Genomic DNA, 13,633 nt, shown 5'->3' with positions numbered 1-13,633 from the left:
ATATATGCATGAGGAATAATCAGCATTAAGTGTTTACCTTCAGGAAGAAAATAAAATGGAATTTGAGGGGTGATATTGAGTGTGTGTGTGTGTGTGTGTGTGTGTCTTTGTGTGTAAAAGAGATTATTCCTTGATAATTTACACACACACACACACACACACACACACACACACACGGATGATTTTCTTCTCCATTTTTGCATAGCCTTGTGTAGGAAACTCTTTGCTATCGTGTTTCCCTGAAAATAAGACCTAGCCGGACAATCAGCTCTAATGTGTCTTTTGGAATAAAAATTAATATAAGACCCAGTCTTATTTTACTATAATATAAGACCGGGTCTTATATAATATAATATATAATATAATATAATATAATATAATATAATATAATATAATATAATATAATATAATATTATAATAGTCTGGGTCTTATATTAATTTTTGCTCCAAGAGAAGCATTAGAGCTGATTGTCTGGCTAGGTGTTATTTTCAGGGAAACAGGGTAATGAGATTTGAAGGACACATGTCTTTGATATCCATGCACTCACTTATCAAAGGGTCCTAGATAATCCTTTGGGTTAAGCCATTGGTCCTTTTTAAAACCATGGGTATATTTATAATGAAAGAGAAAATGTAGAAAAATAATAACCTGTTGTTATACTACTGGGTTTTGATCCCCCGTTGAATAGCACTGAACAAGAGATTTACACAGAAGATTTTGGAAAATTTATTATTACAAATACACATGTTCAATGATGTCACCCACATTTTGAAGAGTACATCATTAAAAAATATGAGCTAATTGTCTACTTTAAAACATTGGTGAAAAATAATGGCTAAAAGTGCTACAAGAGGATGCAACACTGAAGAATAAAATGATTTTTTATATAAGTGTTTTTATCAATAATGAAAGGCAAAATTGAGAGCTAGTGCCTTACAGAGCTCAATATGATGCCCTAACTTAAGGTGGAAGAGCGAAATTACACTTAGAGGGACTAGTAAATGGAGAAAAACAACAAATACTAAATTAATTCTGGAAAATATGCTGTAATACCAAGAACTTGAGAATGCTTAAGAATTTGAGAGAAAAAAATAAGCAGAGTGTTGTTTTCATTGTTTATTTATGAACATGCAAAAGGGGGAGGAAAGTCCCTCTGCAGTGGCCAAAAGATGTAGGACACCAGTATGTTATAAAAATTATTATTTTTTAAAACAAGACATCCTTGCTACTGTCCCCAACTCATCAGCACAACTGTATTTCAGTTTTGAAAGAAATTCTATGCAATTTAAGCAAATAAGAAAAGGATACAGAATGTGAAGCAAAGTATGTTTTGCAAGACATTAAAATGTTTTTACATTAATTTTTTTTCCTTATACATTCTAACACTGTGTCTGTACCCAGTGCAGCTGTTACCTAAGGATGACAGTGGCTGGTAAAATAGCCCTGACTGTATGTTTCCACAGAAGCCACTCTCACTGAGTGGTTTTCTCAGACACAAGGAACTGCAGAACTATTTGATCCAGCTTAGTGCAGGTCGCTACTCCAACACCCACACCACCCTCATTTCTCCCCTCTAACTCCTGGGTCATTCTCAGTTCTTCACTACAATTGCTGTCCCCATCCCATGTCCCTTTAGCCCATATGAGTAGCTCATCAGTAATCTAAACTTGTGACTCTTCTTTGAATCTCGCTGTATCTATGGTCATGACAACTTGAGCAAACTCATGAGAATCATCACGCCCCAGGCCTAGAAATAGCTCTGTCTGAAATAATAAATTCCAAAATCCTACTCTCTGATTGTAATTCTGCACTCATTACTTTTCCTCTGCATCATTTCAGCTCCACCTCATTTCTGGTTCCACACTACCACCCTTTTCTCCCAGTACATTAGCTCCCTTTGGACTCACTATTCTCTATAACTAGCTGAGACCTCAAGATACTCCAGCCCAACCACTCCTACCCCTCCCAACCAGACCCTGCATCCAAGGAATTCAACGTAATGCTTTTGCTGTTTCCACACTTGGTTTGTGCGTGCGGGGTGCATTGCTTTTACAAATGTATTCCCTAACTTCAGCCCAGCCCAGGTGGCTTTGGCCTTCCTTTTTCGGTCAGTAGTCAGCTGTTTCCTGTTCCTCAGCGTGTCCATTCAAAATACTCACTGTCTTCCTCAAAAGCTTTCCCTAATGATGTGCCAGCATATTTTCAGTCAACAGTTCTTTAAAAAACAAACAAAAATGCCCTGATTTGTAGCATTTGCTGATTTTCAAACTGCAAATATTCCCACTGTGGCCCATATCAAGGTACCAATGGGACAGCAAGGAACATAGAGTAGGGAAGTAATGTGTAGTCAGCAGCATACCTTTTATGGTATTTCCGCCAGATACAGCACTGTATCTGCTCTCAGGCATGACGGATTAAAATAACCTCAAGAGCATAGATAATAATAAAAGGTAGTAAAATAATTAGGAAGTGATGAACGCTTACTATTTATTACCTTTGTTTTAATAGAATTTACCTGTAAATGTATGTAATTTACATAATAATAATGGCCAAGTTTAACAACTGACTCATAAAATTCCTAAAAAACTTAGCAATTAGTTCTTCCTAGCCTCTGTTAGCTAGTGCCAGCACGTCCTCGCTTCACCCACTGCAAACTTTCATTCCTCTTTGCCTATGAGCCTGTCTCAGACTTTATTGAGAAAACACACTGGACGTGATGTCCTTAATTTCTTGCCCGTATAGCTACAAATTTCTTTGCAGTTTTACTCACTCTGCCCTCATTTACAACACCTGAGAAGTGTCCATTATTCTGTTCAAGATGGATTCTGTCACCTTATTATAATTTCCTCCCACTAACACCGAAATTGTGTGTCCTTGGCATTCCCTCTCTTTCCTGTATTTCCTAATGCTCTGTCTCTTAGCTCCATCTGTATAAATATATTCAACATTCCCATTAATGAAATTAAAAATACCTCTTGACCCTGACCCTGAGGCTACCTCTAGCCATCCGCATTTTTTATTTTTGCATATCATTTTAATCAGAAATTCCACAGGAAGAACCGTTCTTATTGTCAATTTCTGTAGTCTCTTCCTTGTTCTTTGCTTTTTTTCCCCCTCTTTCATACTTTTTGTCCCATAGTAATGACGACATTACTATGGGACAAAAAGTATGAATCACTTTGAAACGCCAATATTCAAAGCTATTTTTCCAGTTCTCAAACTGCTTAAAAAAAAAAAAAAATCTTTCAGCATTTGACCCTGCAGTACCTTCTTTCTTAAATTGTCTTTCCCTTGACTGTTGTTTGTCCCTTGGCAATCTGCAAACCTGTAATAGAATGGGTAGGGCATTCTCTATGAGCATCCCTGCAAGGACCATCTAATCAACCTGGCTTCCACACACCTGGAAGGATGCTGACCAAGAACACTAAATATTTGCTGCAACTGAGGTTAGGAGAGCCTTAGCCTTTACTGATGTGGGGAGGAGAGAAGCTTTTTCCTGTTACCTTGAGAAGGATGACCACTTGGCAAACCAACTGGCCCCTGTTTGTTTATCCTTACTTAAGGGATGCTGTTGTTTGTTGCATTCCAGTGGTTGCACCTGAGACCCAATACCTAGACCAAAGAAAGTAACACCATCCAATGGGATGCAGAAGAAGGGAGAAGATTTTCAGAACACTCAGACGGGTGACTCCTATTGAAATAGAACAGAGGTGGAGGCAAAAACACAGCTTGAATACAAATTAAGATCACTCAAATTGATTCAGATTTAATATTTGTGCACACACACACGCACAAGACATAATGCATGCTTCCAAAACATTGGTGATTTGAAATTAGCTCATTAGTCCAGTTTTCCTCCTCTAAGCCAAACCCAGGAGATGTCTCAGAAGGAACAGGGACAGGGGTGGATCCTGGAACTTAATATGAAAATTTTAAAAAACCCTGAGAGAGATAAAAGTTGTTCAGGTTTATAGCATCAGAGAAAGCCAGTAACTTCAGGTAAGAGAGGACCGCATAACCCAGGCTCATATGAATATTAAACACCAGAAAGATAACATTAAATGCTGCCCCAAACTACACAATAGGATAGTACTGAGTGTTGGTAGGAGGGCAAATGCTGGTTTAGACAGTAATCTAGAAGGTTTTATGAAATCAAGTATTTAAACACCCAATGACTCAATAATCCTGCTTCTGAGTATATCAGGGCCAAAGGATGTAGTTGTCCAGCTTGTATGCGGTAAAATTCCAGGGGTATCTTTCACATGGGTAATGAAAATGTATGGTACGTAGGAAATTACCTGAGTCTTACAGATGTACACAGTTCAAAAAAAACAGTTAAGTTGTTACAATTATAACTAATTAAAAGATAGAATGAAAGTATGAAAATCTGTTTGATATAAATACATATAATTAACTGAAATAGATGGTTATATGCATTCCTGATAAAAGGGTAAAATACAGAAATACTTTATATCTAACCTGCTTTTCAATAAAACTCATCTATTATGGTTACAAACTTTAAAAAATGTATGGAGGCAAAAATACATCTTTTTTTTCAAATGTACACATATACATAAAATCCCTTATCTTGTTTCTTAAATTATTTTTCTTGACCTATTAATGAGGATTTTCCCCCTGACCTCTCATAATTCAATACCTTAAAAATGGCTTTTTCCATCTGTTCCACTCAGAGTGATCAATATTTAGTTAAGTTCATGCATAATAATGAATATATATATCTCCCAGAACGTGCTTTGTCAAATTTTGGTTTATAATTTGGTCCAGGAGCAGGACCTTGACAGAAGGGTATCTGCATTTTCATTTTATTTTACAAGGGATGTGGGAATGCTGACTATCTACATTTCACTTTTCCCCTCATATTATTGCTTTGTAAAGGGAAGCATTCTGCCACAGTGAAATAGACATGTGTTTCAGAAAATTCTCCCTTTAGGCCCAAACATGGGCTAACTTCAATAAATGAAAGTGGCATAGTTTATAGAATTGGTTTCTCACTAAGTACTTGAGTTGAATCAGCTTTTTAGATGCCTTCAGAATTTTAAGGGAAGCAAAAATATATATACATTCTTCCGGCATGAAGAAAACACTTTACCACAGATAATTGCCCTATTTAACCTGCATTCCAATGCATACCAAAATGAAAAATAGCAATACTCAGGAGGCCAACCGGATGGAAGACTTTCTATTAAAGTAATAAAGTGATAGGTGAACAAGGAAGAAGGCCTGGGAGGAATGACTTGGCAGAGTCGATGTGTTGGCTGAAAATTCCCAAGTTCAAATTATCAACCTTTCTTCCTGCTTTACTACCAGTGTCTCTTCTGCCAGGAAAAAAGAAAAAAGAGAAAAAAAAAATTCCAGACAGCCTAAGAAATCAGCCGACAAACCTCATTATTGATGGCGTCAGGTGGTAGATCAATGCCGGAGGAAAATCAATGGTAAAAATATTTTTCAGTAGTGCATACAGATGAAGAACCTCAGCAGCATTTCTTGATGAAAACCACAAAAGTCCGCATCCACCCCTAAGAGTCATCGCTTCATAGGAGGCAAGAACTTACCTGGTGCTCTAGAGATACTAATTTGCCCTATATTATTTCCTGTGTTGTAAAGTGCATAACTGTTTGCTACGAAAAGAAAAGAAAATGTGGAGATTCCACTGAAAGTAAAATGTAATTTTTCACATAGTGTTTTGCTTTAAAAATATTTACTACATACATGGCTGTTTTAATTAAAGACTGGAAAGTTTAAGAATTGGAAAACATGTCAAAACTGAAGAGCATGTCAGTTTTTCATTTGAAGGGAGCGTGTAATATTAACATTCATTGCACGGAAAGATAAAGTTCTAGAGGAAATTCCATATCAAAGTTTGCTTATTCAAGAATGGGAGAATGATAAAGAAGCAATTTTGAAGAATCCTCCTGGTTTATATCCTTTAGTACTGACACACTCTTACTCTGTATGATAATTTTCTTTCTAAATCCTAGTCCAGATCAGATCATTGTACTCTCCTGCCCCAAATTTGTGGATCCTATGAAGAAGTGATCAAATCAAGAGTATCCCTGAGTGAAATGGGGAGTTGGTGAAAGTGTATCACTAGAGTCCGGTTTATTCTGTGGTTAATGAAACATAGGTTCTCATTAATGCAGGTGTCTTCCATGTTTCTGAGAAAAACTCTAAAAATTTCATATCCGTAATTGTGAAGCCATATTCCTAACGAGGGTCTCCCACAACTGTGTGAGCTTCAGGAGCTATAGAACTTGAATTTGCCCTTGGGTGTTACCCAGTTGAAGTCCACAGAGATAAAGATTCTCCTTAGTAAATACATGAGTCCCTATTATTCTGCAGGATTGTATCCTCATCAGGAGAGAAAAACTGTCTTCTTGAGATAGGCTATATGACTCACTGAGGAGAGGGAAAGGAGAATCCCACTTTAGGGAAAACAGTACAGAATTCCTAACAAGTTTTCATTTACCTTCTCAGAGGAAATGAAGTACTTTACCAAGTATTACTACTGTAAGTAATTTGCAAACTTCATGGTTTTTATTTGTATTATACATAGACTATTTTTACATGTTGATTCAGAGTAAGACACCCACAGTTTTCTTTAAGGCTATGAAGAGCCAGGAAGCCTATGTGCTTCCCAGAGACAATCTTGGAAGAATAGGACTAGAAAAGGCAGTGGTAGAAACTTGAAGGAGGAAAATCAGCTGATGAAGTCCAGGGGTCTCAGGGAAGATGGAAGCAAGGACAAAAGCAAGATCAGAGTGGCTGAAAACCTTTGAGTCAGCATGAATACTTTCTCTAACACCTCACACTAGAGTTAACCCATCAGGAAATCCCATTGGCTCTTACTCTAAATTACCGTGTTTCCCTAAAAATAAGACCTAGTCGGACAATCAGCTCTAATGCATCTTTTGGACCAAAAATTAATATAAGACCCGGTCTTATTTTACTATAAGACCCGGTCTTTATACTATACTATACTGTACTATACTATACTATACTATACAACACTACACTACAATACAATATATAATACCGGGTCTTATATTAATTTTTGCTCCCAAAGATACATTAGAGCTGATTGTCTGGCTAGGTCTTATTTTCTGGGAAACACAGTATGTCCAGAACATTTTCTCTTGTCACCTCTTCTACCAATACCATTCTGCTTCAAGCCATTATTCTTTCTTGTCTTATTATTTCAGAAGTCCCCTAACTATTTTTCCTAATACTATCCTTCAGCTCCCCACACCTCTGTTTGTTCTCTGCATGGTGGTTAGAGTGATTCTTTTAAAATAGAAGTCATATCATGTCTTCTGCTCAGATTACAATCGAATCTTAAAATTGGCCCACAAGGTTCTTTGTGATCTTCATTCCCTACCTCAATCTGCTATCATCTTTCTGCCTTACTTTTTACTTTTTTTCTCCCTTGATTATTTTGCTCCAGCAATACTGGTCTCGTTGGTGTTCTTTGACCATATCAGGCATACTTTTACCTCACGGCCTTTCCACTTGCTATTCTCTCCAGATATTCATATAGGTCATTTCCTTTCTCCTTCAGGTTTGGCTCATGAGATATCTTTTAACCAATACCTTGTTTGGACATCATATCAAAAATTGCAGTTTTTCCTTCAACATTGCCAATCTCTCTTACCTGATTTATTTTTCACATTAACATTGATTATCATCTATACTTGTGCATTTTATTTTTTTATTTTTTTATTTTATTTATCATATATATATATATATATATATATATATATATATATATTTTTTTTTTTTTTTTTTTCTCATTGTCTGCTACTCCGCACTAGGTTGACATGTCTATGAGGGCAAGGCATTTTGCCTTTTGTTTACTGTTTAACTCCCAGTGCCTAGAATGGGACTAGTACTAAGCAACTGTTCGATAAATACTTGCTGAAGAAATGCATAAGTTAATGAATGACTGAGCAGTAGAACAATACATGTGGGATTCTCTCAATTAGCTTCATATTGTTTTCAGAATAAATTTAAAATCTTAGGCAAGGCAGAAAAGTCCTTCACAATGTGCCCTCAACCGATTTTTCCAGAATCATTGCTTGCTATTCCCCTTCCATACTCTGCCAACCATTTAGGAAAAGCTGTCTATCCATTATTTCCTTAACACGCCAGGCACTTTCATGCCTCATTCTCTTGCTCACACTGTGCCGTCTGCCTAAAAAGTCTCTTTATATCTTCTCTACATTCTTTCCTTAGCTAACCCCTGCACATCTCTAGAGACCTAATTCCAATGGCTTTCCCTCTGTGAAGTCGTCTGTGACTCTCCTAGACAGAATTAATTAATCCCCACACAGTGCTCCCTGAGTAGATTTTATGTGTCTCTTTTAAAACAATCAAATTATATCACGGTTATTTATAATCCCAGCATGGAATACAGTGTCTGACACATAATAAATATTTACTGAATAAATCAATATCCGAGAGCTCCATCTTTCTAGGCCCAAGACATCAGTTTTATCCAAAATGTTTTGCTACTAATTTCTAACCAGTCTGGCTGTAACCATACTATTGTGGCTATTAATAATATCCATTAAGCGCTTACTGCATGCCTTATGCTGTTTCAAACATTTACAAATATGATTTTATATAATCATCACAAGGTCTTTCTTTATAAACCCTCCTTTCATTTGTTGTTAGAGTTGAGGAAACTGAGCCATGAAATGGTTAATAAAGGTCTGCTTCCTGAAAATGTGCTCTTAGCCATGAAGCTGTAGCATGTCCCACAGGAATGGCTTATCCAAAAGACTGTGCAGAGTAAGAAACTATCCAAAAATACAACATCATCCACTTTCTGAGTGTCATTAGTAAAACACGTATCTTCACAAGGCATATAAATCTCATTGGATTAAAGAATATTAGACTAAATAGTGGTCCATTGAAAATATTTGAGTGACACTTGAAAATGAGTATAAATTCAGGAAGATTTATGGAATTAGCTAATGAAATACTCAATATTTCATAAGTGTTAGAAGAATGGAAAAAGTTACTCTGAGTAGAAATTTTTATTAAAAAAAAAATAAAAAAAAATTCCATCCTACACAGGAAGCATTAGCTCCAAAGAAAGAATGAGGATTTCATCATTATACGCATCAAAGCCATCACCACCTAAGTTGCCCTCATTGAACTCAAATAACATTTTAAAGGGCAGGGTTAATAAAAACATGAAAACAAAATCAGCACATTAAATGGGGTGATGGATTTATGAAGGATTACTCTCTTTAGGGAGTTGTCGAATGAAAGGGGAACATTATCACTTATATTTAATAGCAAAAAACACTCTTGGATTTTAATCCCATTTTAAGGGGTAAGAAAATTAGATTTAAAAAGATAACTCGAAATTCCAGTTTCCAGACATCACTTTTCCAAACAATAAGTAAAAACTGACCAAACCTGAAAATCAACAACTCTTCTTAGATGTGTCAAAGAAGGAAGCTCACAGAGCAAACTTGCTGCCCTCAGAACTGGAGAGACAGAAAAATACTGAGAATCACAGCTTGCTATAGCAGAAACCCAAGAGCAGAAACCTCTGCAGGACACAGTATCAAGATAGGCAAACCAAAAGTTTAATTTACAAGTTGTTGCAGGCACAATGTGGACAACTCTGAGAGTTAAAAAAACTCCAGGGGGAGCTAGTCAAAAGGGAGACCACACACTTTTGTGAATTTTACCTCCAGAAACTCTATCAGGTCCTCACTGTGAATATCAGAGAAAAGGCCCCTCATGCTTCTGGCAGGGAGAAGGGAAAAGAAACAGTTTTGAAATATGTCAGAGCCTTCTGTTCTTCCTAACAAGGCCTGTCTTCAAAAGAAACTATTTTATGAGGCCCTAAACTACTGAGATTTTTAAAGAACCTAACCAACATGGGGGAAGGAAAATACTCAACTCCAGCCCATTTTAGTTATCCAGTGCCACCTAAAGATGCAGAGAGATTGAAAAGCACTGGTGATGTCCACACTGCAGAGACACAGGCTCACAAAAAGTCTGACCTAATCATAGGGCTATAGAATACATCCTCTCCCCCCCCCCCCCGCACTTTACCAGCACATTACTAAAGGCTTATTTATTGAAGTTCCTTTTATTTCATGTCCAGCTATCAAGAAAAAAACAAAAAGAAAAACAAAAAACTACAAGGCATACTAGAAAGTAAAAACATGGTTTGAAAAGACAGAGCAGGCATTAGAACCAGACTCAGATATGGCAGAGATTAGACTTGGAATTTATAACAACTATGATTAATATGTTAAGGGATCTAATAGATAAAGTGGACAGCACACAAGAACAGATGGACTTTGTCAGCAGAAAGATGGAAATTTTTAAAAGAACCAAAGATAAATGCCAGGGTTAAAAAAATAAAAGACAGAAGTAACAAATAATTTTGATGGGCTCATTTGTAGACTGGACGTTCTCTGATCTTGAGGATATCTCAATAGATACTTTCAAAACTGAAGAGTAAAGGAACAAGGCTGAAAAAAAGAACAGAATACCCAAGGACTGTGGGACAACTACAAAATGTGGGGCATGAACATATTGGGAATACCAAAAGGAGAAGAGAGAAAGAACCAGAGAAATATTTGAGGTAATAATTTCCCCAAAGTTAATGTTAGACACCAAACCACAGAACTAGGAAGCTAAGAGAATATCAAGCAGAATAAATGCCCAATAAATTATACCTAGCCATACCATATTCAAACTTTAGAAAATCAATGATTTAAAAAAAAGAATTTGAGAAGCTAGAGTGCTAAGACATCTTACCTACAGAAGGGCAAAAATAAGAATGAATTCTGCTCCTCCTCAGACACCATACAAGCAATGAGAGTGGAGTGAAATAGTGTTGAGAGAAAAAAAACCACCAAGCTAGAATTCTGTACCCTGAGAAATTATATAGGTGAGAAACTCAGCTCTACAAAAAGAAGGAAAGAGCATTATAGATCCAATACTTATAAGGGAAAGTAAAATAAAAACATTTATTTCTCAAGTTCTTAATTGGTTTAAAGATAACAGTGTGTTCAAAATAATAATAGCAACAATATATTCAATTAACTATGCTTTGCATATATGTTTGTGTGTGTGTGCACGTGTGTATATATCAAAAAAGTATACACATTTGAAGAAAGGAAAAACTATTAAAATTGTAATACTCAATATATGTACTGGTAACAAAAGATGAATGCAAGTCACAGGTGACTTCTGCAATTACAAGAGGTGCTCAGAGTGGTTATCATCAGTGTCCTGACACTTCTGATTACAGCAAACTAGTGCTTGAACAACGTTGACCAAAGTGTCTACTTGTATACATTTTTGGCACCCCCAGATACATATATATATGCTTATGTATAAGTCAAATAAATAACAACAATGATACAAAGGACAGGAGGGAGGAATTAGGAATATTTTGTTATTATAAGGAGCTCACTATACCCATGAAGTGACATAGTACCATTTGAAAGCTATGTAATTTTACTAACAATTGTCAGCCCAATAAATTTAAAAAATAAATTTAAAAAAAAAGAAGAAAGTGAACTTGGATTAGTTGTAAATGTATATTGCAAATTTTAGGCAAATCACTAAAAATAGTAAAGAAAAAAACAAACCAAAAAACTAGATTCGACTATATGTTGTCTGTAAGAAACCCACTTTAAATATAAGGACACATATATATTAAAAGTAAATTCATGGAAAAAACACACCAATTTTAACACCAATCAAAAGAAAGTGTGTGCAGTTGAATTAATTTCAGACAGAGAAAATTTCAGAGGAAGGAAAGTTATAAGGGGTGAGAAGGGACATTAAATAATGACAAAGAGGTCAATAGTACAAGAAGTCATAATGATCCTTAACATGTATACACCCAAGAACAGAGTATAAAAATTTGTTAGGCAAAATATTTTGAACTAAATGAACATGAAAATACAACCTTTCAAAATGTGTAGGTTGTGGTGAAAACAGTACTTAGAGGGAAATTCCTAGCAATGAATATATGTGTGTGTGTGTATACATACATATATATATATATATATATATATATGTATACATATATATATATATACACACACGTAATAGTCTTCCTATATATGTATATATGTACATGTATATATATATATATATATATATATATATATATATACACATATATATATATATATATATATATATATATATATATATATATATATGAAATAAGATCTATATTAATAATCTAAGCTTCCAAGTTAGGTAACTTTATAAAAAGGCAAGTTAATTCCAAAGTAAGCAGAATAAAAAAGATAATAAAAGTTAGAACAGAAATCAATGAAATTAAAAATAAGAAATCAATAGAGAAAATTAATAAAGGCAAAAGGTGGTTCTTTGAAAATATCAATGAATTAAAAAACCTGTAGCCAGGCTAACTAGGAAAAAAAGAGGGAGAGAGAGAGAGAGAGAGAGAGAGAGAGAGAGAGAGAGAGAGAAGACAAATTACTAGTAACAGAAAGGAAATGGGCCATCACTACTGATCCTGAGCACATTAAAAGGATAATGGAGAATATTACGAACAACTCTATGTACCAAAATTGGATAACCTAGATGAAATGAACCAATTCATTGAAAAACATAATCTGCCAAAACTTGCACAGACTATTTCTCACAAATATTAGAAAATCAAATCCAACAATGTTGGGGAAAAAAATTGTACAGCACAACCAAGTTGGATTTATCCCAGACATGCAAGCTTGAATCAGCATCCAAAAATCAATTAATCCATCACATCAACAGGCTAAAGAAGAAAAATCACATCATCGCATCAATAAATGCAGAAAAAGCATTTGATAAATGCTTTCATGATAAATTTCAGAAAATTAGATAGAGAGGTGAGCTTCCTCAATGGGATAAAGTATATCTGTAAGAAACCTACAACTAACAAAATACTTACTGGTGAGAAATTCAAAGCTTTCCCACTAACATCAGGCACAAAGCAAGGATGTTCTCTTTCACCACCCCTTTTCAACATCATACTAGAAGTCCTAGTTACTGTAATAAGGTAAGAAAAGGAAATAAGAAATATGTATATTGGGAAGGCCAATATAAAACTGTCTTTGCTTGCAGATGACATGATCATCTATATAGAAAATCCAGATCAATTAAAACAAAAAGCACTCCTGGATCTAAAAAAGTGATTACAGAAATTTGTGATACAAGATTAATATACAAAAGTCATTTGCTTTCCTATATACTAGCAATGAATAAGTGTGATTTGAAATTGAAAATACAACACCATTTGCATTAACCCCACCCCAAAATGAAATATTTATGTGTAACTATGACAAAATATGTATAAGACCTACATATAAAAAACTACAAAACTATGGTGAAAGAAATCAAAATAAAATAAATGAAGCAATAGTCTATGTTGATGGATAGGAAGATTCAATATTGGCAAAATTTCAGTTCTTTCTAACTTGATCTACAGATTCAACAAAATTCCAATCAAAATCCCAGCAAATTATTTGGTAGATATTAATAAACTGATTCTGAAATTATATGGAAGGGCAAACCTCAGAACAGACAACACAATATTGAAGGAAAAGAACAAAGTCAGAAGAC

General features: G+C 35.2%; 1 long non-coding RNA gene across 5 annotated transcripts in view; it reads right to left on the bottom strand.

The window, feature by feature from the left end:
* Nucleotides 1–13,633, bottom strand: part of LOC109453591 (uncharacterized) — an 878,050-nt gene that overhangs the window by 314,153 nt on the left and 550,264 nt on the right. The window lies entirely within an intron of this gene.

This window comes from Rhinolophus sinicus, linkage group LG05 (genome assembly GCF_036562045.2).
Source record: "Rhinolophus sinicus isolate RSC01 linkage group LG05, ASM3656204v1, whole genome shotgun sequence".
Classification (NCBI taxonomy): Eukaryota; Metazoa; Chordata; class Mammalia; order Chiroptera; family Rhinolophidae; genus Rhinolophus; species Rhinolophus sinicus.
The sequence above is the reverse complement of the archived record's forward strand: the minus strand, read 5'-3'. Positions and strand labels throughout refer to the sequence as shown.